At 40.6% G+C, this 24,789-nt stretch overlaps 1 protein-coding gene across 2 annotated transcripts in view; it reads left to right on the plus strand.

Annotated features, from left to right (window-relative positions):
- The window catches only part of NCALD (neurocalcin delta), a 394,286-nt gene that overhangs the window by 120,842 nt on the left and 248,655 nt on the right, over nt 1-24,789 (plus strand). For both annotated transcript variants that reach the window (XM_049633559.1, XM_049633560.1), the window contains exon 2: nt 2,019-2,071. The gene's annotated coding sequence lies outside the window, so the exon portion shown is untranslated. The remainder of the gene's footprint in view (nt 1-2,018; nt 2,072-24,789) is intronic.

A 24,789-nucleotide genomic window follows, 5' to 3' on the forward strand; every position in this document is an offset into this window, starting at 1 on the left:
GTGTGTGTGTGTGTGTGTGTGTGTGTGTGTGTGTGTGTGTGTGTGTGAGAGAGAGAGAGAGAGAAAGAGAGAGAGAGAGAATTTGCATTTTTCCTTTTATTGACTTTTATTCCTTTTATTTATTTGCATTCTTGCTTTATTGACTTTCCTCAGTTCTCTGAAGAGTCTTTTTTTAACCTCTCATGTTTCATTGCTTCTGAGTCGAGTTTTATTTTTCTCACATTTTGAGATTCTGATACCGGAATGTGTCTACAACCGAATGCATCTTTTGTTGCAATTGGTCCGCTGGTATTTGTGCTGTAGCTGCATTGCCTGGGCACGTGTGAACTTGGTAGTTCTGGTAGCAGGACAAGACAATGGATCCAGCGATCCATTTGATGACCATCTGAGAAAGGAATGTAAGTCCTAGGTGTTGACTGAAATCTCCTGGCATCTATTAGTAAGATCTTCTTGCCAACACAACACTTGTGGAAAAGCATCCGAAGCTCAGAAGAAGATCCCAGATACAATACTTGAACACTTTTAAAACATGCTGCATTGCTGGGGCGCCTGGGTGGCTCAGTTGGTTAAGCGTCCAACTCTTTGATTTCTGCTTAGGGTCATAACCTCATGGTTCGTGAGTTCGAGCCCCACGTGGGTTTCGGTGCTGACAGGGCGGGGCCTCCTTGGGATTCTCTCTCTCTCTCTTTCTCTCTCTGCCCTTTTCCCACGTGCATGTGCATGCACTCTCTCTCTTTCTCAAAATAAATAAACTTTAAAAAAAAGGAAATGCTGCATTACTAAAGGCTTTGGTGGCATAGAGGACAATATTGTGTGGGAAAACACACTCATTGGATATTATGTCAACTGTCATTTGAAGAGTGGCTTCTGACTGAATGCCTAAACCAAAGTAAATTTGCATACCTAACCAATTTATTTCACTTACATTTTCATACTCTCCTTTTTGATGGGTATAATAAAACTCAGGTCTTACATAAGTCTAATAGAGATCTCTTTCAATAAGTATAAAATAAAAGTTCTAAATGTTAGTATTGTATCACAATTTAATTTGCAGCCATTTTTTTTCTTACTGTTCTATAAAACAGCATTGTCTGTACAATCAGTGAACCTTAACAATTGATGGTATGTGGTAGTGAATGAGGAAGTCTGTTAAATTAGCAGCATGAATCAAAAGATGAGTTAGAAAGCTCAGGAATGAGGAGGGAGTTTAGTAATTCTTTTACTCTATACATATTTATTAAGTTTTTACTGTGAGACCAGTGCTAGGCAAGGCATAAGGATATAGCTGTAAACAAAATAACTGTGATCCCTGGGCTCACAGAGAAGACGAGATATACTGAGTAAGTAGTTGCATGCATGATGTTAGAGAAAAGTGCAGTCTTCTTTGGGAGAGTAAATAGAGGAATTTAAGATAGTCAAGGGGAGTGGATGGCCTGGCTGAAGAAGTGACACTTGAGTGGAGAATGGAAGGACTAGTAGGAGTTAGTCATGTGGAGGTGAGTGGGGAAGGGGGAGGGAGTGGGGAAGGGAGTAGGAAAGGGAGAGCCGTGTGTATAAAAGCAGGGGGGTGGCAACGAAGGAGAAGCTGAAGGAAGTCCAGTGTAGGTGGAGCACAGACAGTGGTAACAGAGATGAGAAACAAAGCTAGAGAAGTAGGTGGGCAGCAGATGATGAAGGGCCTTTAGAAGACATGGCAAGGAGGTTGGCCTTTATCCCAAGAGTAAGAGGAAGTTGTGGAAGGGGTTCCAGGAGAGGTATAGTGTGCCATGCTCAAATTTTAGAATTGTCATTCTGGCTGCTGGGCAGAAATGGAGTGCTGTAGGTCAAGGGCAGATGAAAAGAGTATGATAGTAGTCATCCTCACTTGACTGGGGGAAGGAAGCCGGGATGGGCAGAAGTCCAAATGGTGCAGGGGAATCCCGGAGCACGTGGTATTTCCCGTTGTCGGTTGCATTCCTCAGATATTACATCCTTGGTTCCTGATAACCTAAGACAATAACTTTATTTGTTTTTGACAGAGTGACTTCTTCTGACTTGAGCCTATGGTGTGCTTTGAGAAATCTGCCACCAGGTAAATATAGAATAAGATTTTTCAGATTTATAAGCCATACTTTTCTTCCAAGACTCCCTAAGACCTAAATCCAACATCTTATTTGAGCCTTGCCATAGCCTTCTGAGTCAGGTGCTGCTTTATTTTCATCTTGCACATGAGGAAATTAAGGCACAGGGAGGTTAGGCAACTTTATCAACATGCACAAAGCTGTTTATCACAGCACAAATTATAATAGCCAAATAAAGAGGAAAGAACCTAAACGTGCAACAGTAGTTAAGTTGTGTCAAATCAATTATGGGACATAATTTGATGGTGTTACTTTAATAATATTCTTTATCAGGTTAAGAAGTTTCTCTCCTATTCCTAGTTTGTTCAAAGTGAATTATTTCACCTGCATGTTGAATTTTATTAAATGCTTTTCTAACCTACTGAGGTGATCAAATGATTGTTATCCCTTGATAAAAATCTTGTTCATGGTAATTGACTTTAATTAATTTTAGGATGTTAAGCTAGCTTGCATTGCTAAGATAAAACCAAACTTGATCATGGTGCATTATCCTTTCTATACTCAGCGAGATATAGTTTGCTAAATTTTAGTCCCAAGATTGGCCAAAATTTTCCTGTCTGGTATTTTCCTCTTCAGGAATGGTTTTCAAAATATTAGAATTACTGGTTCCTTGAAGGTGTGATGAAACTTAATGATGAACCAGTTTGGGCATGTTGTTTTCTTTGAGGGAGGAATTTTTACCCTGTGTTTTAACTTCTGTTTATCTAGGTTTTCTATTTCTTCCTGAGTCAGTTTTGGTAAGTGTTGTTTGTGGCTCTATAGACACATTTCTGTTGGCTTTGTATGCAGGAGGGGAATTTCTGGGTCTTGGGGTAGGTGTATGTTCCGCTTCAGCAAATACTATCAAAGAGTTTTCCAAAATGGTTGCATTAATTTAAAAATTTAACTGCCAATCAGGAGTGTGTGATAGTTCTGATTTTCTATATTTTTGCCAATACAAGGTATTTTTTGTTTTTGTTGGATTGTTTTTTTAATTTAAGCTCTGCTGGTAGGCGTATAATATCAAGTTGTAGTTTTAACTTGCATTTCCCTGTCGACTAATGAAGTTGGGTACATCTTCATATATTAATTGACGATTTGTATATCTTGTTTATGAAAATCCTTTTCAAATCTTAAAAAACTTGAGGTGCTTATTCAAGTCTTTTGGAAATAAAATTGGGTTGTCTTAGTGAATTGTCTTTCTTATTGAATTGTAGACATTTTTAATAATAAGTATTCTGGATTTGAGCCTTTGCCAGGTTATATATATTGTAAATATCTCCTCTTTTTCCTGTGGTTTATCTTCCAGTTTTTAATGAGCAGAAATTCCTTTAAAATGATATAAATTATTCATTTTTTTTCTTTTGTGGTTGGCACTCCTGTTCTATTTAAGAAATTTTGGCGTTATTCCAAGATCAGAAAGATGTTTTCTGTTTTCTTCTGAAAGCTGTATGATTTTATTTTTACATTTTGATCTATAATACATCTGAAATTGATTGTATTGTGTATGATGTGAAGTAAAGGGTCAAGATTAATTTTTTCTATGTGGATACACACTTGACCAAGCACATTCCTTTTGCTGTAATACTATTTTTTTTAAGTTGAGCAGCTTTTTTTTTTTAAATGAATATTTATTTATGATATAGTTGTCAAGTAAGCTGTCTGTAGTACTATCTATCTATTTATTTATTTTGGTTAGGCTTACTGAGGTGTAAGTAATACTCAGTAAAATTCACTCTCTTGAAATTTATGGTCTAATAAATTTCAACAACTGTATACAATCATGTAACCATGACCACGGTCACAATGCAGAGTATATCCAACATCTGAAAGAGTGTTCCTTTGGACTCTCCTTACCTGCAGCCCTTGACAACTGCTGATCTGATTTCTGTTCCAGGGTTTTTCTTTTCTCATAGTATGTAAATCAAGTTGTCCAATATGTAAACTTTCATTTCAGGCTTCTTTCATTTAGCATAAAGTCTTTGAGATTCCTGCCTGCTTTTCCCATATCAGTAGTTTGTTCTTTTTTATTACTGAGTAGAATTCCATCGTGTGGATGTACCACGATGTGTTTATCCATTCACCAGTTGATGAACACTTGGGTTATCGATAGTTTTGGGCTATATTAGCAAAGCTGTTGTAGTCACTGATTAATGGGTCTTTGTACAGATTTATATTTTCATTTTCCTTGGGTAAATTACTACAAGTAGGATTATTGGATCACGTGGTAAGCATAGCAACTGTATGCTTAACGTTATTTAAGAAAAATCCCTCTAGCTGTTTCAGAAGTGACTGTGCCATTTTGCATTCCAGTCAACAATATAGGAAAGTTTTAGTTATTCCACAGCCTATCAGCACTTAGTATCAGTCTTTGTAATTTTAGCAATTTGAGTTCGTATATAGTGGTACCTTCTTGTAGCTTTAATTCTCACTTCCCTAGTGATTCCTAATGTTGAACACCTTTTCAAGTGTTTCTTTGGCGTCTGTATATCTTTGGTGAAATGTCTGTTCAAATCATTCCCCCATTTTTCAACTCACGTTACCTATCTTTCTGTTATTGATCTATAATCGAATATATTGGGGATACAAGCTTTTTATCAAACATGTGCTTTAGAAGATCAGAAGTTTTTAATTTTCATGAAATTCAACTTAATCAAATTTTTTTCTCTTATGGGTGTCAGGATTCTAAAACCAAGAATACAAATATGTTCTTGTTTTCTTTTTTTCTAGAAATTACATAGTTTTAAGCTTTACATTTAGTTATATGACACATTTTGAGGTAATTTTTGTATCTGGTGTGAGGTAAAAGTCAAGGTTTACTTTTTTATATGGACATCTAAATTTCCAGCACTATGTGTTAAAAAAGCTATCCTTTTTCTTTTTTTAATTACCTTGGCACTTTTTTCTCTCTCCTCCTCCTCTGGTACTCTAATTACATGCATATCAGACTATTTGATATTGTTCTACAGTTCCTGGATACTTAAAAAAAAAAATTCTCCTTTCTCTTTGGATAATTTCTTTTGACCAGTCTTTAAGTTTACGGATTCTTCTCTTTAAATGTATCCTATCTCCTCATCAGCCTGTCAAAGGAAACCTTTACTTCTGATATACATTTTTATTTCTAGAATTTGTTTCCTACAGTTTCCATGATTTTTTCCATCTTTTCCTGCATTTTATTCTTCTTTTAATGAGCACCTTTTACATATTAATCATAGCTATTTTAAAATCTCAGTCTGAGTGTTCCAATATGTGAGTCATAGCTGTCTAGTTCTGTAAGTTGCTTTATCCTGACAGTGGGTTGTTTTTTCTTAGTTTTTAAAATACGTCATAATTTTGGTTTCATGTTGGACACTTTTTCTTTTGTAAGGTCATCGATGTGAGGGTTCGAGTAAGCTTGTTAGCAGATGACAGGAACCGTTGTTGATAAGGAGTTTGGGGGGGGGTTTGGGCTCCTGGTGGCTGTAGTTACCTTCAGCCTGCCAGACTCCAGCGTTGTCCAGTGGTGGACCGTAGTCACCTTATGCTTAGTTGGCCTGGTGTGCCAGAGGGTTTTCCCACTGTCTAAACCCCGTCCTTAGCCTTCGACAGACGTGCCACACCTGTTCCGCTGAGGGGATCTCTCTCCACGTTGGTGCTCATTTTGCTCGGTGCTCGGTGTAATGTGGTCGCTTTGGTGGTGAGGTCGTCAGCTTTCCTGGTCCAGCCTCAGTCTTGGGCGGGCCTTGTGGGTCCACACCTTGGGACCTGGGCTTTGTCCTGGTTCCTTGCTCCTCTTCACAGCAGCCGATCTCTGCCTTGTGTCTGTGGGTGTCTTGGTGGGAGAGAGCATCCTGCCCCTCGCTGAGTGGCAGCAGATTTCTTCTTTGTGTCAGCACTGGATTCTGGGCCTGAGTCTGTTGTCCTTCCATCAAGGGTAGATAGCTTTTGCTTCTGCCCTTCTCAAGAATCCATGGATCTTTTTGCTTGGATCTTGAGAGTGGGAAGGTTTTCTGCTCCCCTCCCAGTGGTTGAAAGCTCTTGCTTAATGTGGAACAAAGTTGTGGGAAGAGGATGGGTTTCTTGCCTGTGCCCAAATAAAGAATCACTCTTCAGTCTCAGACCCTCCCCTTCATCCTTCTCGTGAGTACCCACTGGAAGCCGATGGGAAAAGAAGCTTGAGACAGGCTCCCAGGGATTCCATGCTAGCACATACTTGCCCTTTAGGATTCATTAACATTTCAGCTGTTTTTTTCTTCCCTGCTTTTATGATGGCTCTTTCCTCCTAGAGCACTCTGCCAGAGGTGACAGTTTGTGTGTCCCATCTCTCCTTGGAGGTCCATGTCATTCTCTAAATTAGTCCACCTGGTTGCCTTGTAATCTTAGCTGTCCGACCGGCTCGATACAAGTTGTGATTTTGTGGAATTATGCAGCTTTTTCTCATTGTTAGGAAGTGATATTTTCTGTGGCGGTCTTGTCTTCAGTGGATGCAGAACTGTGTTGCAGCTTTTTAAAGCCACTGTCAATAAAGGAAAATTTGGGTTGTAAATAAAAATGCCAGCTAGAAATGGACGAAGGCTGAAATAAAGGAAGGCAGTAAAACCACAATTCAAAACTTAATGGGAGCACTGAGAGGATTTAAATTTTCTTCTTCTCTTGGGTTGGCTCTACTTGGCCTTCTTTTTTCTTTCTCAGGAAATAACTGCGTATAGGGATGGGAATCACACAATAGAATAGCTTGATTCTGTGGGCCGAGGTGAGGGAAGGAGCAAGATTGCCTTTCCCTTCTCTAGTTGCCTTCATGAGAAAAGAGGAGAAAGGGAAGCAAGTTAAAAGAAGACAAGAAAGGGACAGCAAGCAGGCATTCTGGAGGTTTGCAGCTTCTCAGAAAAGGGGTAGAGTGCAGTATCTTGAAGAACGCCAGATGTCCATGGTGCCAAGCAGTGCAGTATCATAATTCCAGACGATTCCAGACAAATCTTGATTCCCCAGCCATCTCAGGAACAGTCACATTGACTTGCAGCTTGGATATGTTTAACCCTCTACGTCCTTGCTAATCCACTAGTGGCCCAGGGACCAGCAGCATCAGCATCACCTGAGCACTTGTTAGCAGAATGCAGGTCCCATTCAGACCTGATGAATCAGAACCTGCATTTTAACAAGGTAGCAAGATCCGGAGGGATTCTTACGCACTCGGATCTTTGAGAAGTGGTGTTTTACATAATCACTGTTTCTTTTCCTTTTTAGCCAACTGTGCTTTTAATAATGAGATTAAAATCCTTCAAAGTCAAAATATTGTGAAGGTAATCCAGTTTAGGAATAAATCGGGACATAGTGCACAGAATTAAGGCATTTAAATGCATTGTCTAGTTAAATTATTGGATTTCATTGAACAATAATGATTGATATGCATACTTAATGCCTTTATTTTCAAACTCTTTTTTGAGCTTTGGTCCCTAGCGCTCAAAACCCTTGACTCTCTGTCTGGTAGCAGGGATTTTCTGTTGCTTCCTCTTATAAAGAAAGGTATTTCTTAGACCTATGAAGCCTGCCTCATAGGGGCAGTTTGGCCTTCCTCTCCACCTTGGTTTCAGTTCCTACATGAAGCTACTATTGAGGCTTCAAAGCCAAGGTCTAGCCAAGGACCCATCCCTCTGTGGAGACCCATGCCAAGAGCCCTCAGCTTTTGAATCTTCCCAACTTTGAGTACCTTGTGATGCAGTGATGAGAATGTGCTGCCAGAATTCTAGTTTTCTTCATTTTTCCCCATCTTTCGATAAAAGTTAATTTTACAATCATCCCAATTCTCAAGTTGTCCTCTTTCCTTTGATACCATAAAAAAGCCAGCCACAATCACTGGATTATCATAGTGCCTGCCTTCCTTTCGTCTTTCCTTTTGCTTTTGTACCCAGGTATTTGCAGGCCTACCTTTCCTTCCCCTTAGTGAGAGACATGAAGTCAAAGAGTCCTGGCAATATTATTAAATTATTTTCACATATCTTTTTCAACTTGGGACCATCATGTATGTGTTTGTTCTCAGCAAGTAGATAGAGAAGCCCTCCAGAAAAGCCCAAGGTCATGCCTCCCAGCTGAGCCAACCCAGACAAAGAGTTATCTCAGTTGCCTGAGGCCAGTGAATTTTGCTTTAATGTCAGTGGTCACCCTTAGCTGCAAGGGAGTCTGGGAAATGTATCTTTGAGTTGGACATGTTGCTGCTGCAAAAGAAATCAAGGCTGGGTTTGCTATGGGCGAAGAACTGAATGCAGACTTCAGACAGGGAGCAAGACATCAGTTTTATTCCCAGTGATGCTGGATTGAGCATGAGCTTAAATTATGGCCAGGGTCAGCTATAATCAGGTCTTCTATTATTCTGTTGCTAAAATACACTTTCATGGGAAAGTGTGAGGCCAGAAGTAGAAGGGAGGGTGCCCAGACCTCCAAGTCCCTTTCCTTACTTGGCCCCAGCAACTTGAGCAACTTGAGAAGGGATGCAGCAAAGGGTAGAAATTACTTTCCAGTAGTTTTAAGAAGACAAACAGTTTTATGTGCCCAGGCAGAGGTGCGGGGGAGGAGACAGTGGTGCTCCTCCTAATAATTGTATATACATATATGTCTGTCACATACACACACACACACACACACACACAATCTTTAAAAAAAATTTTCTTAATGTTTATTTATTTTTGAGAGAGAGAGAGAGAGAGCACGCGTCTGTGCAGGGGAGGGGCAGGGAGAGAGGGAGACACAGAATCTGAAGCAGGCTCCAGGCTCTGAACAGAGCCTGACACGGGTCTGGAACTCATGAACTGTGAGATCATAACCTGAACTCAAGTTGGATGGTTAACTGACTGAGCCACCCAGGTGCCCCTCCCACCCCCCACCCCCCCGCCCCCCGGCAATCTTATGTATTATTACATAGTGTGACACAGTTGTGTTATATTTGCTTCTTTATATACTTTTCTCAACTCCTCCTGTTAATGACCTTGTAGTATAGACAGAAATCGGCTGTGGGAGTTGAGAAGGGAGAGAGCTCACGTGCCCTGGAGTTGTGAATTCCTCACAAGGGAGATGCAGACAGGCTGCTTATACATTGTCAAGAGTGGGTAGCATCGTTCCAGGTAGAGAAGGGTCATTCGTGGCGAATGCAGCATGGGCTGTAGCCAGCAGACTTCCAGCTACTTTGGAAGGTCACTGTAGGATTCTTCATAGGGTCTCCCTCCATTGCCACACAGCAACCCACCAACCAACAAGCTGCTGCCGCTCCTCTCACGCATCGGTGTGCAGCAGGTTCTGGACCCTCTCCGCGGTCTTGTCATTCTGGACTCTTGCTGTCATGCTGATTTGGAAAGCCACAGCTACAAGCCCTGCTCCCTGCACAAGGCTCAGCTCAAGCTTGTGAGCTGACAGCTAATTGTCGCTGCTGATTGCTTTGCTGACAGTGCTTTGTGGCTATTTTGGTTTTTCTCGAGCATTCCTTAATTAGAGGAAATGACATCTTGGGCTGTTCAATCAGCCTCTTGTTAGATATTATTACATTTGTAGGAGAATCAGGCAACATTTGGGTTTGTTCCTGCCAAGCTGGAATGAGGGTCGTGGCCTGTGTTGTAGTTGGCCTGGCAAAGCAGTGACCCCCACCCGGCTCTGAGACAGGTTCGCCACTGGTGTGAGGGAAGAACATTTTACATTTGCAGTGTGGACTCAGAGTACTCAAGACTCCGTGGGACCCCCTGTTCAGGCTCAGCAATGTCACACTGAAACTTTATGCCTCATGGTGGCTGTTGGCCTGATAGGATGCTGACTCTCTCCTCTCTGTGATGAGTTATTTCAGGATTCCTTTGATATTTACCTTTCTGGCTAACATGGGAAGATGCTTTCATTTTCCCCTGGAGGTATACAGATAAGACCCAAGGATGGCTGCTATTTGGTGAAGTTTTAGAGGTGCTTTGCCATGTAGTATAGTAAGTGAGATCTTACTACATTGCTTTAATTAACAGGAAGAAAAAGCTTACGTTAGAAACTATTCTGAATTATAAAATATGTTTGAAGAGCTTTACAACTCTTCACAGAATAACTGAGATCCACAGAATAACTTTTACCAGCTGTTTTTTAACTATCAGTGCCTTCTAAAGCTGCTTTACTGAATGTTTTATTTTGGAATAGCTGTGTTTATTTTCACATAAACTATGTGTGAAAGTTTAAAAAAATCAGTTTATCTGTCTAATGAGTATGGACCTTTTCTTGTCCTCAGTCTTTCTGGTTTTGGTATTAACTCCTTTGCAACAAGGATAATTAAGCCTGCTAGGATGCCCTTAGGCTTAACGAAACAGCACAAGACACAGTTCCTGTCCTCGAAGAATTTATGTTCTAATTGGGGGATTAACATTTTCCGGTGGCCCTTTCTGCATGGCTTCTTCAAGGCATCTCTGTGATTATGTGTTTTTTCTCCAGCAGTGTTAAGTGTTGGAGCAGAGAACGCAGAATACAGGTTGGATCCAGGGTTAAAAAGAGAAGACACGTATACTGAGGGTTCTATGAAGAGACCACGAGCATTTCAGATTGTGGGCAGAAGGAAAGGAGACCAAGGGGTGTGGGGGGGTAGGGATCGGTGGGGAGGATCCTGGAGACAGAGGAAGTGATTAATGGATAGGGTGGGTGGGCGGATGCCAAGACGAATGACTCCATGAGGTCAACGAAGAAATGGAGAGTGTTACCGGGCAAGAGAGATAGAACAAAATGCTACCTATTTCCTGCAAGTCTGTCTTATCTCTTCAATCAAAGGGTAAAAAGGGGCCAGGCCTGGCATTTCTTTTGTGTCTCTTTTAGCTCTTGGTTCACTGTGATGCTCTAGGATGTACTTCCTAAATATTTCCTGAAAAAATTCAGCTCACTCACGGGCTTTGTGAAGCTCATTTGGGTCAGTGACCAAATTTCTTTCACACATAAGGAAAATGATTGAGGTGCTCATTTGTTCCTGTCTATGGTGAGCCCCAAAGTGATTCCTGGTATAATCTGACACTGGTGTGAACATGCACACATATGCTACAGTGAAAGAAAGCCTCTGTCATCTGACATTGGCTCATTACTGTTGGGTGAAGGGAAAATGTTATCTCTAGGGAGACAGCCTAGGTACTGTGGGACTTCACAGAGTCCCACATGCCAGATGTGATTTTGCCTTACTGGGAAAGCCAAAAAATGCTGTTTCTTTTTATAGGCCAATAGTTTTCCTTTTCCTTTTGATAATTTTTCAGGCTAATTGCATTTGAAGCCCCCGAGAACAACGTAAACTTCTTTCTGACCCTCTTACTGTTCCCCTGCTCAACATTCAGCTTTTTCTTGGGTCTATACTTAGCTGAGGTGCTCTTCATGAAAGACTTTCACAACTGAAGTTACAGTAAAAACCGGAGAATAAAATTTTAATTTGGAATAAAAGCTAAAACTTTACAATATAATTCCTATACATTCTTGTATATTTCAAAAAGTTTTTTTGAGTTTATTTATTTATTTTGAGAGAGAGAGAGCACAGCAGGGGAGGGTCAGAGAGAAGGAGAGACAGAATCCCAAGCAGTCTCTGTTCCAAGCAAGGCCCATGCGGGGCTTGAACTCACAAACCTTGAGATCATGACCTGAGCTGAGATCAAGAGTTGGAGGCTTAACCGACTGAGCCACCCAGGTGCCCCAACATTCTTAAATATTTTATAGTTAACTTGCTGCTCACTGGGCACCACACCCACTGTGAGTTCTTTTCAATGGTGTCTTATATTCACCTGGTTACCTGAGTGCTGGTTCAGTGCTAGGGCTCAGTAGAGGCTCACAGCTGTATGTGCACCTGGAGTGAATGGATCGTATGTCCAGTTCAAACATACCAGCAGCGTCGCTAATGGATATTTTCTTAGGTAGCATTTTAAGGTTTCTTAACCTGCACCCCAGACACCACAGACTTGATCAGAATCCTGCGGTTACCATGGTATCTGGAGAGCCCTTAGAAGCTCATCGACTTTTCCAGGCAGAGAAAAAGATGGTAAACTGCTCCAATAGAACATTTTCTACCTTAGAAGCTGAGAATAGACACTATATTTATCTGCAACAGCAAATCTGATTTTTGAAACTTCTCTCAAGCATAATCTTTTATAAGATATCTGCTGAAAACTGCTTGCAGGTTTATGTGCTAGCACTGACTTTAACAGATTTTCTTTTATCGCTGATCTGGAAGCTTCTTTTTGGATAAAATAGAAATGTGAATGGCTCTTGCTAAGAAATCCCTTTCAATTTTAGAGAAGAGTCTAGGTAACTGAGCCCTCCTCTTCAGGGAGAGTGAAATAAAAATGGGTCTACCGTGAATAAAATGGCAGACCTGCTTTCCTCATAGGAGACTTCTCCCCTCTGATACGGTTCTTTGATGTTAATCTAATTCTCACTAATTGCTAACTCCACAGCAACAGAGTTTAGATCTTTGAAAGGATTGCTTTTTATAAAATCTTATTTTCTGAAATTTTTGCTTAATGGAAAAAGCCACTGAACCACTGTCTTTTTGCCTTAGAGTTAGTGGACAGGGACTGTTTAAATCATTAATTTCTATTGCTTGACATTTTTATTACACTTTGCAATGTTCAGAGAATGTTTATATCCTTTGTTATTTGAGGTGGGTAACAACCCCTACAAAGCAGAGAGAAATTTTTTTTCTTCCCATTTTTTGTTTGTTTTGTTTTGTTTTGTTTTGAGTGGAGGGATTGAGAGAAAGATTATACCTCCTTTAAAATCAGTTCTTATGAGCCTATTTTGGCACTTACCTGTTTAATCATATGTCTCCCTGATTTGACTTTAAGCTCCCTGAAGGTAGGAATTATTTTATTATTGTTAGATTTCCAGTGCCTAGAATAGTCCTGGCACATAGTAATTGCCCAGCTAACATTTTTGTTAATAAACAAGTAATAACAATGCCATCATTTTCACCTCTACCTTCCCTTCCTTACACAATTCCAGTGGCACAGAAAATGTTGAATATAAGAATTACAGGCGATCTAAAATAAATAGTGATGTGGATGTAGTGGGGAAGTGCAGGTTGTCAATCCAGCAAAGTAATGGGTGAAGAATACTGAACTGAGCTATAGAAAAACACAGAAGATGCTGAAAATATGGGTCCTGCCTTCAGGAACTTAAAGCAAGTTTGGAGAAACCCATCCTGGACAAGATGGAGAAAACCACTGGCAGTCTGGTTGGTTGGCCCCGCCCCCTTGGAAACTCGGTTGGGGGAAATAAAAAGGACACACGTTGCAAAAAACCTTGATCTCAGAGGGAGGAGGAAGTGGAAGAACTCCACTGTCACGTTCTTTGTTTGGTTCTATAATTACCTGTACCTTTTCAAGGGTTTTTATGCAAGAAACTAAATACAGAGACTGGTCGAGGGATGAATCATTCTAATTAACTGGGAATAGAAGGCGAACTTTGACAAAGCTTCAATTGGCTCTTTTCTTTAAATAGTCGAGTAATTATGCTGTAATTTGGCATCGGTAAACAAGTCTTTCCATCCTTATCTCAACCGGAACTAACAGTTTCCAAGTCCCGAAGGGGTGAGGCTCTTTTAAGATTTGGTCTTCAAACCACCTGCTTCAGTCCCTCTGCTGAAATTCTGATTCAGGGGTCTGATACAGGGTCTGGGAGTCTGCTTTTTTTTTTTTTTTTTTCTTTTTAATAAACATGTTATTTTGGAATAATTTTACAATCATAGAAAAGTTACAAAGATAGTACAGAAATTTTCTATATTTCCTTCATCTGTCTTCCCTTAGTGTTAACCTTCTTACATAGAACCAGAAGATAGTTGTCGAAATTAACAAATTACTATCAGTGCGATAATGCTAAGCTACAGACTTTATTCCAATTTCACCAGGTTTTGCACTAATGTCCTTTTTCCTGTTCAGTCTAGGAGGACCTCCCCTTGCCTGAGGGAACCTGGTGGTTTTCATTTCAAGTCATACTCCTGTCAGTTAGGAATCCAGCAGGAAACAAAAGGCACACTCGGAAGGAGTCTGAGGATTATTGAGCAGAAGTACTATCTACAGACACAGAGTGAAAGGAACATATAAGGGATTGTAAGGCAACCAGGAACTCTTAGTAATGAAAAGTTTTTACTTTCTTTGGGACACGGGCAAGAGAAGCAGGGGCCACCCAGGTGGAGCAGTGATCAGGGATGTGTAGTTAGAGAGCCAGTCACTTCTGGAACTGTGAACTCCAAAGTGCAGAGGACGTGGAGGAAGCCTGACCTGGGTCTTAATCACCTCTACCCTGGTCTTCTGCTGGTGCCTCCCATTGGCAGAACTCTACAAGGAGTCGGAGGGCAGGGGACGGGTGACTTAGTTCCTGGGCACAGAGGAGGGAGGATGGGTGGAGAATGGTCTGGAGAATAGATTTAGAGAGAGCTTGAGGTGGGAAGAACCAGCACTCTGTAAAGTAAAATGCAGGAGAATCTGATTAGTTCATTGTGCCTGAGTTAACACATGTGCTCTGCTTATTAATTCATAGCTACTATGTCATTAGGGACCAATAGCTTAATAAAAAAAAAAAAAAGAGGATCCAATAAAAACATTACATTTAGCCTTGGAAACTGTACAGTTTAGCAGCATGTTGCAAATTCAGCAAATAACCTTTTGGTGGGTTAATGATCTAAAGAGAACAGTAGCCTCCAGCTAAATAAATAAATATCCAGACTGAAGAAAAAGAAGTACCATCTGAAATATAGTCTTAGAAGTGATAATGAATTTTAAGTGTCAAATACCATCTTGTACAATTTGGATAAAACAGTGCTTTAAGAAAAATTTTTTTTTCTATTTTGTTACTTGGCCCTAGTTTTTGAAAGGCATTATCATCACCCTTTCTACAGTATAGTGAATTCACTCTTCAACTGAATTCTGGGCACCCAAGAAAAAGATTCAGACAATGTTGTTGTTGTTGTTTCCTAACTGCAAAAGATGGGAGTGGATACAAATCTCATCTTTTTCAAGCATCCATATGACTTATGGAGAATCTCTAGTCTTTAGAACTGGCTTTCCTAGAATTTATCCAATGGGAGAATATTGATAGTGGGGATAAAAGAGTTATATTTTCCCCCCTCATTTCAAAAAAAGGAGTAGAAGTTAGAAAGGAAGAATATTAGCTGTGTTTTGCCATTTTTGACATTACGTTTGACATTAAATGTCTTGTTTGCCCAAACAGAAAGGGTGATGGAGGTTTGTTTTGCTCATGCATGTTTTTCATAGATATTGGTCTCCTTTTATGTTTGCTTACCATCCTCAGCCAGGACACAAGCGCTTCTATATTTATTTTGCACAGTGGTTGCATGGGGATCTTGGCAGGAAACAGAATTTAACTCAGAGGGTTTGAATGAAGAGAGTTTAATGACGGGGCTGTTGCAGACCTGTGGGCAATGTGACAGGATCAAACAAGGGGTGGTTCAGCACCCAAGAACTAACAGCAAAGGGGAAGCCATTGCCCAGGCTGAAAGGATGGGAGGAACAGATAGTAGAGTCCAGGGAAGGTTGTAATCATGGAGGGAGGGCTCCTTGATGGAAAGCGTAGCTGTGAAGGGACAGAACTCTTGTGCAACACTGCAGTAAAACAGGGAGAGAGTAGAGAAAACGGCACACTGCTCTCCTCCCACCTTCCCATTTTTGGCTGGTGCTCCCCCATTAGTCAAACCCAACAGGAAGCCAGAGGGCCAGGCAGTATGGATGATCATCCTCGGGTTGGGAGAGGTAGAGTACGGTTGGGGATGTTGTAGAGAAGGGGTTGGGAATTACCAGCAAAACGGTCTGTTGCTGTTGAGCCCCCAAAATGATTACTTGTGACATTGGGTTTGGAGAATATGCAAAGCGGATGCATTAAATTAATGAGCAAATTAATTTTCTATAGAGCCGGTCTTAGTACTTTAAAAACTTACTATTCCCCTAGGCTGTTCTGAAGTTTTAGTGCATAAAGACCCTGTTTTCTCAAGTTTTCTTAGCCTCACTGTGTAGTGAGGAATATGTTGACGTCATGAGAAACATGATGATCTTTCTTCTGAGTATCATCAGAAGGCCAATAGTAGCCTAACCCTATGGCACAGTGCTGGTGTCATTCATCTGACTTCATTTCATCATGTAGATGTTTCATCATCTCACATCATCACAAGAAGAAGGGGGGAGTACAGTACAGTAAGATATTTTGAGAGAGACCGCATTCACATAACTTTTATTGCAGTGTATTATTATAATTGTTTTATTTTATTATCAGTTATAATTGTTAATCTGTTACTGTGCCTGCTTTATAAATTAAATTCATCATAGGTATGTCTGTATAGGAAGAAACATGGTATATATATGGTTTAATATGATCTGTGGTTTCAGGCATCCACTTAGGGTCTTGGAACATAGTCCCAACAGATAAGGGGGGACTACTATGGGTTCTTACTGTTTTAATGGGCTTTTTCTTTTGGAGCTAAGTGTAATTACTAAATAATCATTTGCAGTTGTTCATTGATTATTCGTGCATGGATTATTTAATGGAAATAGACCTAGATACCCAAATGGTAGAAAGGCTCATTTTTGGGAAAAAATGTTCACTCTAGCCCATACCCCCAGTTGAAGATTATTGGAAAATAAAAACAAAGTAACAAAACCATCATAAAGGCTTCTGGCAACTTGAACCAAACCTGGCCCCGGGATGATTTAAGAATTTTTTTTTGGAGGCTCAGAGAAATAGAGCTGAAAATAGACTGGGTGCAGCAATTTCAGTAAAGGGACCTGAAAATGTGTTTTCTTTAGCTGAGGGTTTTAAGTGAGTGACAAATCAGCAGTGCCCAGAAAATTGTATTATTGGGAAAAGAAATTCATATTTGATTTTCCTTTTCCTTGTGGACTATCTCTCTTTAATACTTTATATCAAATCTTTAAAATGTGATGCAGTGACAGCTTATCAGTCTCCTATTTTCTGTGGTATTTTTGTTCTATTTAACCCCCCTTTTTCTTTCCACATTTGTGATGGATTATTGGGCAGGGCTACCTGCATCTAAAAGGTTCCAGGAAAAAATAAAATCGTGCTCTTGGAAAATATTATTTACTTATATATGTTAATTAGTTTACAGTATCATTCTCAACTGTGTTTCCTTTTTCCTTAGCTTGGAAGAATGTCTGGCCTGGCTTTGTCTTTGGCCACAGTGGCTGATGCCTTTATATCATGAAAATGTTAAGTAAAAAGGTTAAAAAAAAAAAAAAAAAAAGGTCTTAAGTTATTCATTCTAGTGGTGGATTGGCTTAAAGCTCAAGGGTCTTTCTTTTTTTTTTTTAAGTTTATCTATTTATTTAGATAGAGAAACAGAGAAGAGACAGAGACACACACACACACACACACACACACAGAGAGAGAGAGAGAGAGAGAGAGAGAGAGAGAGAGAGAGAGACACACACACACACACACCAGGAGAGGGACAGAGAGGGAGAGAGAGAATCTCAAGCAGACTCCATGCGATCTCACGGACCATGAGATCATGACTGAGCAAAATCAAGAGTTGGACGCTTAACCAACTGAGCCACCCAGGCACCTCTATATAAAGTTCAAGGGTCTTTTGTAGCTTAAATGAGTTTGATTGCAATTTTGAGCAAAGCTAGAGAAAAAAATCTGTCAATCATGCCTTATGAAGGGAATGTCATCACTTTGAGTAGCTAGAATCAATAAGCTGCTGATAGTTACTCTAAGTGGATACAAAGACCCAGTTTGCCCTTATTGATCTGACCTGTGCAAGGTGTTAGAGCAGGTAGGTGGTGGTTAGTGCAAGGCCACGCTACTTGCTTTAACCTAAGAACCTGAACCCAGGGTAACGGGCATTAGTGCTGATGTAAATACCACTTCTAGCCTTGCAGCTATTTCAGTCTGTGTCAGGATCTTTTCCCATGATCCTGTGGTGGTAAACACTGATGCATCTTTAACTCTGGTGCCTTCCATGCTCCCTCAAAATCAGTTAGTCACCATGGTGCTAGCTTTGCAAGAGAGATTCATTTCCTTTCCACTGTTATCTCAATAGGCAAGGACCTTCCTAATGGCCTGGTTATTGAGATAACCTCTTGCAAGGCCGCCAGCTCCTAGTATTAACGTGCTCCTAGAAAGGAAGCTTCCTAGACCATCATATTTATCAAGATCTGCCTCTGCTCAGAAACTCTCGGCCAGTTATCACCTACAGAGTAAAATCCTTGTCAGTAACCAATGCATAAATTTCTGTGAGCAGCTGCTGTGGGCAAGCTCTCTGTCTGGTGCTGTGGGAGCACAGACCCTGTCCACTTGCCTGTTCACCTTGTGTCTTCAGTTAGTTTATCATTTCCTATCAAGCAGGAATTATGTTTGATGTGTATTAAGTGCATAGCAGCGAGACTGGCTTCTCATCAGCGTTCCTGATTACATATTTTTAGTTGAGGATGGTTCTTTAAGATATGCAGCTTAGAAAATTATGTGCATAGGCCCCTCAAGACTGTTTGATGTGGCGCCTAATATTTTTGAAACTGTTTAGAATTATCTTCTGAACTCTTAAGCTATGAAAGCAGGAGTCTCATTACTCCATTCTTTTGTTGAAGACACAATTTACTGAATGCCTGCTTAGTACCAGGTTCTGTGCCAAGCCCTTGGCATGTGAGATGTGTTAGAATCCACCAAAGACGACCAGGGACACACCGTAGTCAGACAAACTTAGGTTTATTGGCCTGCGGCAGCAAGGGAGAACACACACCATGGAGGGTTGTGGGGCATTTCAACAGAGTGGAGATGGAAATTAGGGAGGAATATCTAAAGAGTTTGTAAAGCTGGAGTTAGTCATGGATGGTCTTGGCTAGAGATTGGTCAGAATTTATAAACTCTGAAGTTGCTAGAACAGTCAGTGGACCGTTAAAAAGTCTTTGTCTGTAGGACATGTCTGTAAGACTGGCATTATTCTTAGACTAGTCTGTTTGTGGCCTTGTTTAGAACACCGTGGGTCTGAAAGAGTGAGTGTTAAAGAGGCTGAACTTGGTTTGTCTTGCATGTCATGGTTTGGTACAGTTTTTCTTTTTTTGTGAGTCACAGTACAATTTTGTAAGTTGTGGTTTCTGTTTCAATTCTCAAACCCTCCTCCCCCCCTCCTATTGCCAGCAGAACTGTTTTTCTCTTTTTCAGAAGAATAATGACAAAGTTCTTGTCCTCAACATGTTCTCTGTCTAGGTTGTTACAATTTTATATGTTCCATAGTAGAGATATAAATAAGGTGTTATGGAGTTCAAAAGAAATAACTTCAAGAAAAAAACTCATTTTGTTGAAATCCTAACATACATAAGCTCCACATATACTATATACTAGGCAAGTTATGTACATTATTTTATTTAATCCTGGGCAATCGTATGAAATTTGTACTACTTTTTCTTATCCCCATTCTAAAGTCAAGAAATTGAGGGGTGGAACAGGTTAAATAGCCCACTTAAGGCCACCAAGCCAAGAGATGACAGATCTAGGATTTTATTAAACAAACATTTGCTAGATACTCTTCGAGGTGCTTTGTATAATCTCCAAAATAGCCCTTTGAAGTCGCTACTGCTCTCCATCCTATTTCACTAACGAGGAAACTGAGCATTGGAAAGTGAAGCAACTCATCTAAGATCACAGCTTGTGACCATGTCCATGCATGTCACTGTCTTGTCTGATGCTTTCCTTGAGTCCTTGTCTTTGGCTTCTCACCTCTGTGTTCTTAACGGCTATCTCATTGTGCTTCACGCACAGAGGAAAAGCTTCATAGCAGGGTTGATGTGGCGGGGGCATGGTGGTTAAGTGGGATATTTCTGGATGGACTAGGGAGAAAAGGCTGTGTCATTCCATTTAGGAGGAGTAGCCCGCACAGAGCTCTGGGGGCAGGAAAGGCTCTGCTTGTCTGGGGAATGGTGAGGTTTGTGGTATCCTGAGGGCATAGGATGGAAGAGTGGTGGAAGCAGATAGAGCTGGACACATGTCCTGGGACCACAGTGGGACTTTACAGTCACTCCTCACGTTTGATCAAAAAGATGCTCCTCTTCTCAATAGTGCACTTGGCTCTGAATGACCATTCTGGTCATAATGCATCTGCAGAGAGATTTGTTGTTACCAAAGTTACTCACGCTGGAGGCAATTCCAAAGGAGGAGTTCTCCAGAAACGTATTAAGCAAAGGAAACTTTAGGGGGAAAAAAAATCCTGCCTGAAGATACTTCAAGATGATTGCTTTGAAGAATATAGCATTCATTTGAATGTCCTTGTAAGTCAAAGAAAAAATATGTCACCAGTCACAGTCAATTCGCAGTCCTTAATACTAGCTTTTATTTATGAAATGCTGGGAGCTGACATCATTTAATCTTTATATCAGTCCTAGAAGGTAGATACACTGTTCACGTCCCAACGACATAGAGGAGGAAACTGAGGCCCAGAGGACTCGGGATTTTGGCAAGTCACACAGGGGAGGTGGGTAGAGCCAAGATTTCAACTGGTTTGGCCGGTTGCAGAGCTGGAATTTTTGACAAATGGTATGGCAAGGTCCATGAGACACCTTCCTGAAGGACTTTCAAGGCGACTGCCCCTTTAAGAGACCTCATTTGGCCTGGATGATGGGCAGTGAGAGGTCAGAAGCGTAGTAAGTGTTTTAACATATTGACTGTGCCTTCTGAGATGGTCTGGACTCTCTGTGGCGCCTGCTTTGTCCACAGACATCCTATAAAAAGCACCTCCTGATTTGTTTCATTCTCCTTTGTTTTCTCTTCTCTTCGGCTCCTCCCACTTTACTCCCATTGCTTTCGATGGGTTGCTGAGCTCTTTCCCTGTCTCTCTGGCCCTTTTTCTTGGTTGGCATCCAAACCTCTGCCCTTCTTGGTCCTCCCTGAACTTCCTTGGCTTCTACAAGCCTGGGGGTGGGGTGGGGGAAGAACTCAGGCACACAAGTTAGGACCATTTATGTCAAGAGGATAACGTTTGCAAGCTTCTGCATGTTTTAAAGTTATTTTTTTTCTCCTGAAATTTTATTGGAGGGGCAACAATAAGACTATTTCAAGGTTAGGGGTTTTGTATTAGGAGGATTACTATGGAGATAGATCAGTGTTGAATCCCTTTCTTCTCTAATTCTCATCCTGTGTGAAGCTCTAAGGGTCTCAGCCTCGTGGGAACAAGTAGCATTAATGGGTTTTGCATGAGAGATTCAGGGGCACCTGATAATTATGGCAGTTGTGACAAGCCGGTGTCAGTGTGTGGTTTCTCTGACTTATCACACTGAGGCTGTTCAGGACACCATCAGCATTGGAGAAGAGGAATCTTTTCCACAAAAATAGCATATTGTCTATACAATGCCAGGCAAGAGAAGATGATTCAGTATGCTCTCTGCCACCGTAAAAAAAAAAAAAACAAAAAACAAAAAACAACAAAATATGTTTTCTTTTCTACTTCCTAAACCCAAAATAAACTGCTTCCTACTCCTGTCATTCACAGAGCCAGATGGAGAGAAGGAATATTTTCATCTAGGACAGAGAAAATCAAAATGGCAAGATTGGCAGTTGGTTTGAGGGCCTGGCCCACGGTGGGGGGTTGGAGAATGCTAGCTCATCTGCTGTTTGCTGACGGGAATTGGTTCCGCAAATTTCTTTTATGGTGTCTGTTACTGAAGTGGTGGTTGGAGGCTGTTTGGGAGAATGTTACTCGCCCTAATGCCTGGACAGTCTGAGAGACTATGACTCAGAAACAAGAAGACAGAGTCTGAATGAGGCCTATTTGCTCATCTTGCCTACATGATTGATTTCAACGTATTAGGATTGAACTAAAGGAGCATGTTATCTTCGCTTCTGTGACTTCCTTAAAGCTGTGTGCCTCCTCCTTGGTCTCCATCTACTTTCTCTCCCAAGCCACTCATCACATTTTATGAGAATTACCTGTTCTGTGCATCTTTTGCAAACTGGGACCGTGACATCATCTGCACCCAAAATGGTGTCTGGGACATAGTCGGTGCTCACTTGTGGGATGAATGAGTGAATGAATGAGGGGTGTTAAGATGTTATGTTTCCATCGTGTTTTGCAAATTCCTTAAATAAACAACTAGGTGTAATTCTACAGACTGTGTGGAAGGGATCACACAGGCTCTCAAAAAAAGCGTTGTTCCTGGTTCTCTACTTGCTGTTTCAGGCATGCTGGGACAATTATTTCAAGAAATGTGCTGTGAAAGCCTTTATCAACCCTCTGGATTCAATTGTCAGAGAATGTGAAATTTAAAAAGCTTTAAAACCAGAAGAATAAGTACAAAAGTGTTTGTTGTATCCTTTTTTTCTTTTTCGTTATTTCGTACCAGAAATATTTTTTTCTATTTCGTACCAGAACTAAAGGAGGGCTAGAGGGGCCAGGCCCGGATCTCTTTAAGCTGGGGAGGGGGCAGTGGTGGATATTAGTCTAGTCGCAAGAGGGTTACTCTTATAAACTCATTTAGAGGAAAATGAAGGAGTTGTGCAAGCCTGGAGAAGCCTGGGTTGGCCAGAAAGCATCTGCAAGCTGAACTATTGCCCGTAATTCTAAGGGTATGTTATTATTCTGTGTCCTTTAAGCTGGGTATAGACAGCTCCAGGATTGCTATCACTCCTCTGGGTTTTGATCATTTAATATGATATCATAAATTTTTTCCCCAAGTTTCAATATTCTCATTTTGAACAAAGTCCTATCATTCTGTTAAATCAACATGCTCTATTTTGGTTAGTTTGTTGGTTGTTTCCATTTTTCTACTAGTATAAATCATGTTGCCACGAGCATTTTCTTGTGTACAAACATTTTTTTCCCCCTTTAGGATGAATTAGTTCTGCGTCTAACAGGATAAATATTTTTATGGCTCTGGATACCTCCTGCCAAAATATTTTTTTAAAGGGCTGCAGTAAAGACATCTAGGGAATATTTTAGCTCCTTTGAAAGCTGTGTGCTCTACTCCTGACATTTACCACTTTGTGTTAGTCTGCTCTTGTTTGAAGTCTAACACCACGTACTCCAAATTGTTTGATACATATAAAATCTAGGTTCTCATGGACTCCAGTCTCAGTACATCACATTCAAGGAACAATATCCAATAATCAAATCCACTACAGAAAATTCCTATCTTTATTGTATCTCTTAAAGAACTTAAATGGAGTTTCTTTAAATTTTTTTTTACATTTATTTATTTTCGAGAGACAGAGAGAGACAGAACACAAGTCGAGGAGGGGCAGAAAGAGAAGGAGACACAGAATCCGAAGCAGGCTCCAGGCTCTGAGCTGACAGCACAGAGCCCGATGCAGGGCTTGAACTCACAAATCATGAGATCATGACCTGAGCCGAAGTTGGATGCTTAACCGACTGAGCCACCCAGGCGCCCCTTAAATGGAGTTTCTTTATACAACTATGTCTCTTTCAATTCTGTCATATGCTGGAAGCACAGTTGCTGGAAGCCTTTCCTTCTCTCTTCACACTGCTATCTCATGTCTAAAGTCTTCTCTGTTCCCTTTCTGCATTCATACTAGTTAGTTCAAGCATTCAGCCATCTTCCCAGAAGCCCACACACCCTACACGCAATACTTTTTGCTACATAGAACCTCCCCTGAGAAATACAGTCTGAATGTTCTCTGGTAGATTTGCTCAAACCCCGACTCAGGCTTCACGCAAGAGAAAACCCTAGAGCTGACCCCACAATCAAGAGATATATCCTCCTTAGAAGCAGGAGGAGAAAGGGGAAGACTGTGTATACTCACATATCAATAATTTTGTCCCTGTCACAGATAATAACAGCTAATATTATAAATGTTTACTACAAGCCAGGCACTGGTCCAAGTCCTTTACATATATTGCCACTGAATCCTTATAACAAACTTATGAATTAAAAAATCTTATCAATTCTATGGCTGGGATGTAGGGCTGAACTAGAAAGTGTTTCAGGTAACTTTCTCAATGTCACACAGTAAGTGACAGAGCTGGGGTTTGTGGACTACGTGGTCTGGCTGTAGAGTATGGGCTCTTAACTACTGTACTAAACTCCTTAAATTTTAACATACGTAGGATTTACATATCTATATCTGTACATAGGATCTGTAATTTTTCCTTAATCGAAATATCAAGGAAGAACTTGAAAATAAAGTGAAATGCTCATTTCTTACCAGTTACTTTTTTAAATTAAAAATCACTTGGGGACTTTATGCTGCTGTGTCAGCCTACCTGTCTGATCTAGACCATGGAGTTGTTTTTATTACTTCTTGTTATGAGAAAGACCTATGTTGACAAGGTCAGTGGAAAGATGTAATTCATCTTAGAATCTGGAATATAAAATGTGGTAAAAAAGGATTTGCTTGTATACTGATGGGAGCAATTGTTGAGCCTCTTAAAGAATAGGGTTCACAATTTAAGTTACTTTCATCAGTTTGTCAAGTCAATGCACACATACTGCCTAAGTTTTTAATGCACAGGCTTTCATTTTTTGTGTTTTTCTTTCAGATAGGCCAATTACATGATCTGGCTCATTGTTTTCGGCCCAGAGACAATGTGTGATGCAGTGCTCAGAAAAGACCCCTTCTGCTTTGGAAAAATTGCTTGCAAATTAGATACATGAACACACCTTTCTCAGTCAGAGGGAGGAAAATGGGTTTTTGGATTTTTTGCTTGAGAAGAAAAGGTCTAGCAATTAGGGTCACCCTTCATAGTAAAAGTTGGCTTTAAAAC

Source organism: Panthera uncia, chromosome F2 (assembly GCF_023721935.1).
Source record: "Panthera uncia isolate 11264 chromosome F2, Puncia_PCG_1.0, whole genome shotgun sequence".
NCBI lineage: Eukaryota > Metazoa > Chordata > Mammalia > Carnivora > Felidae > Panthera > Panthera uncia.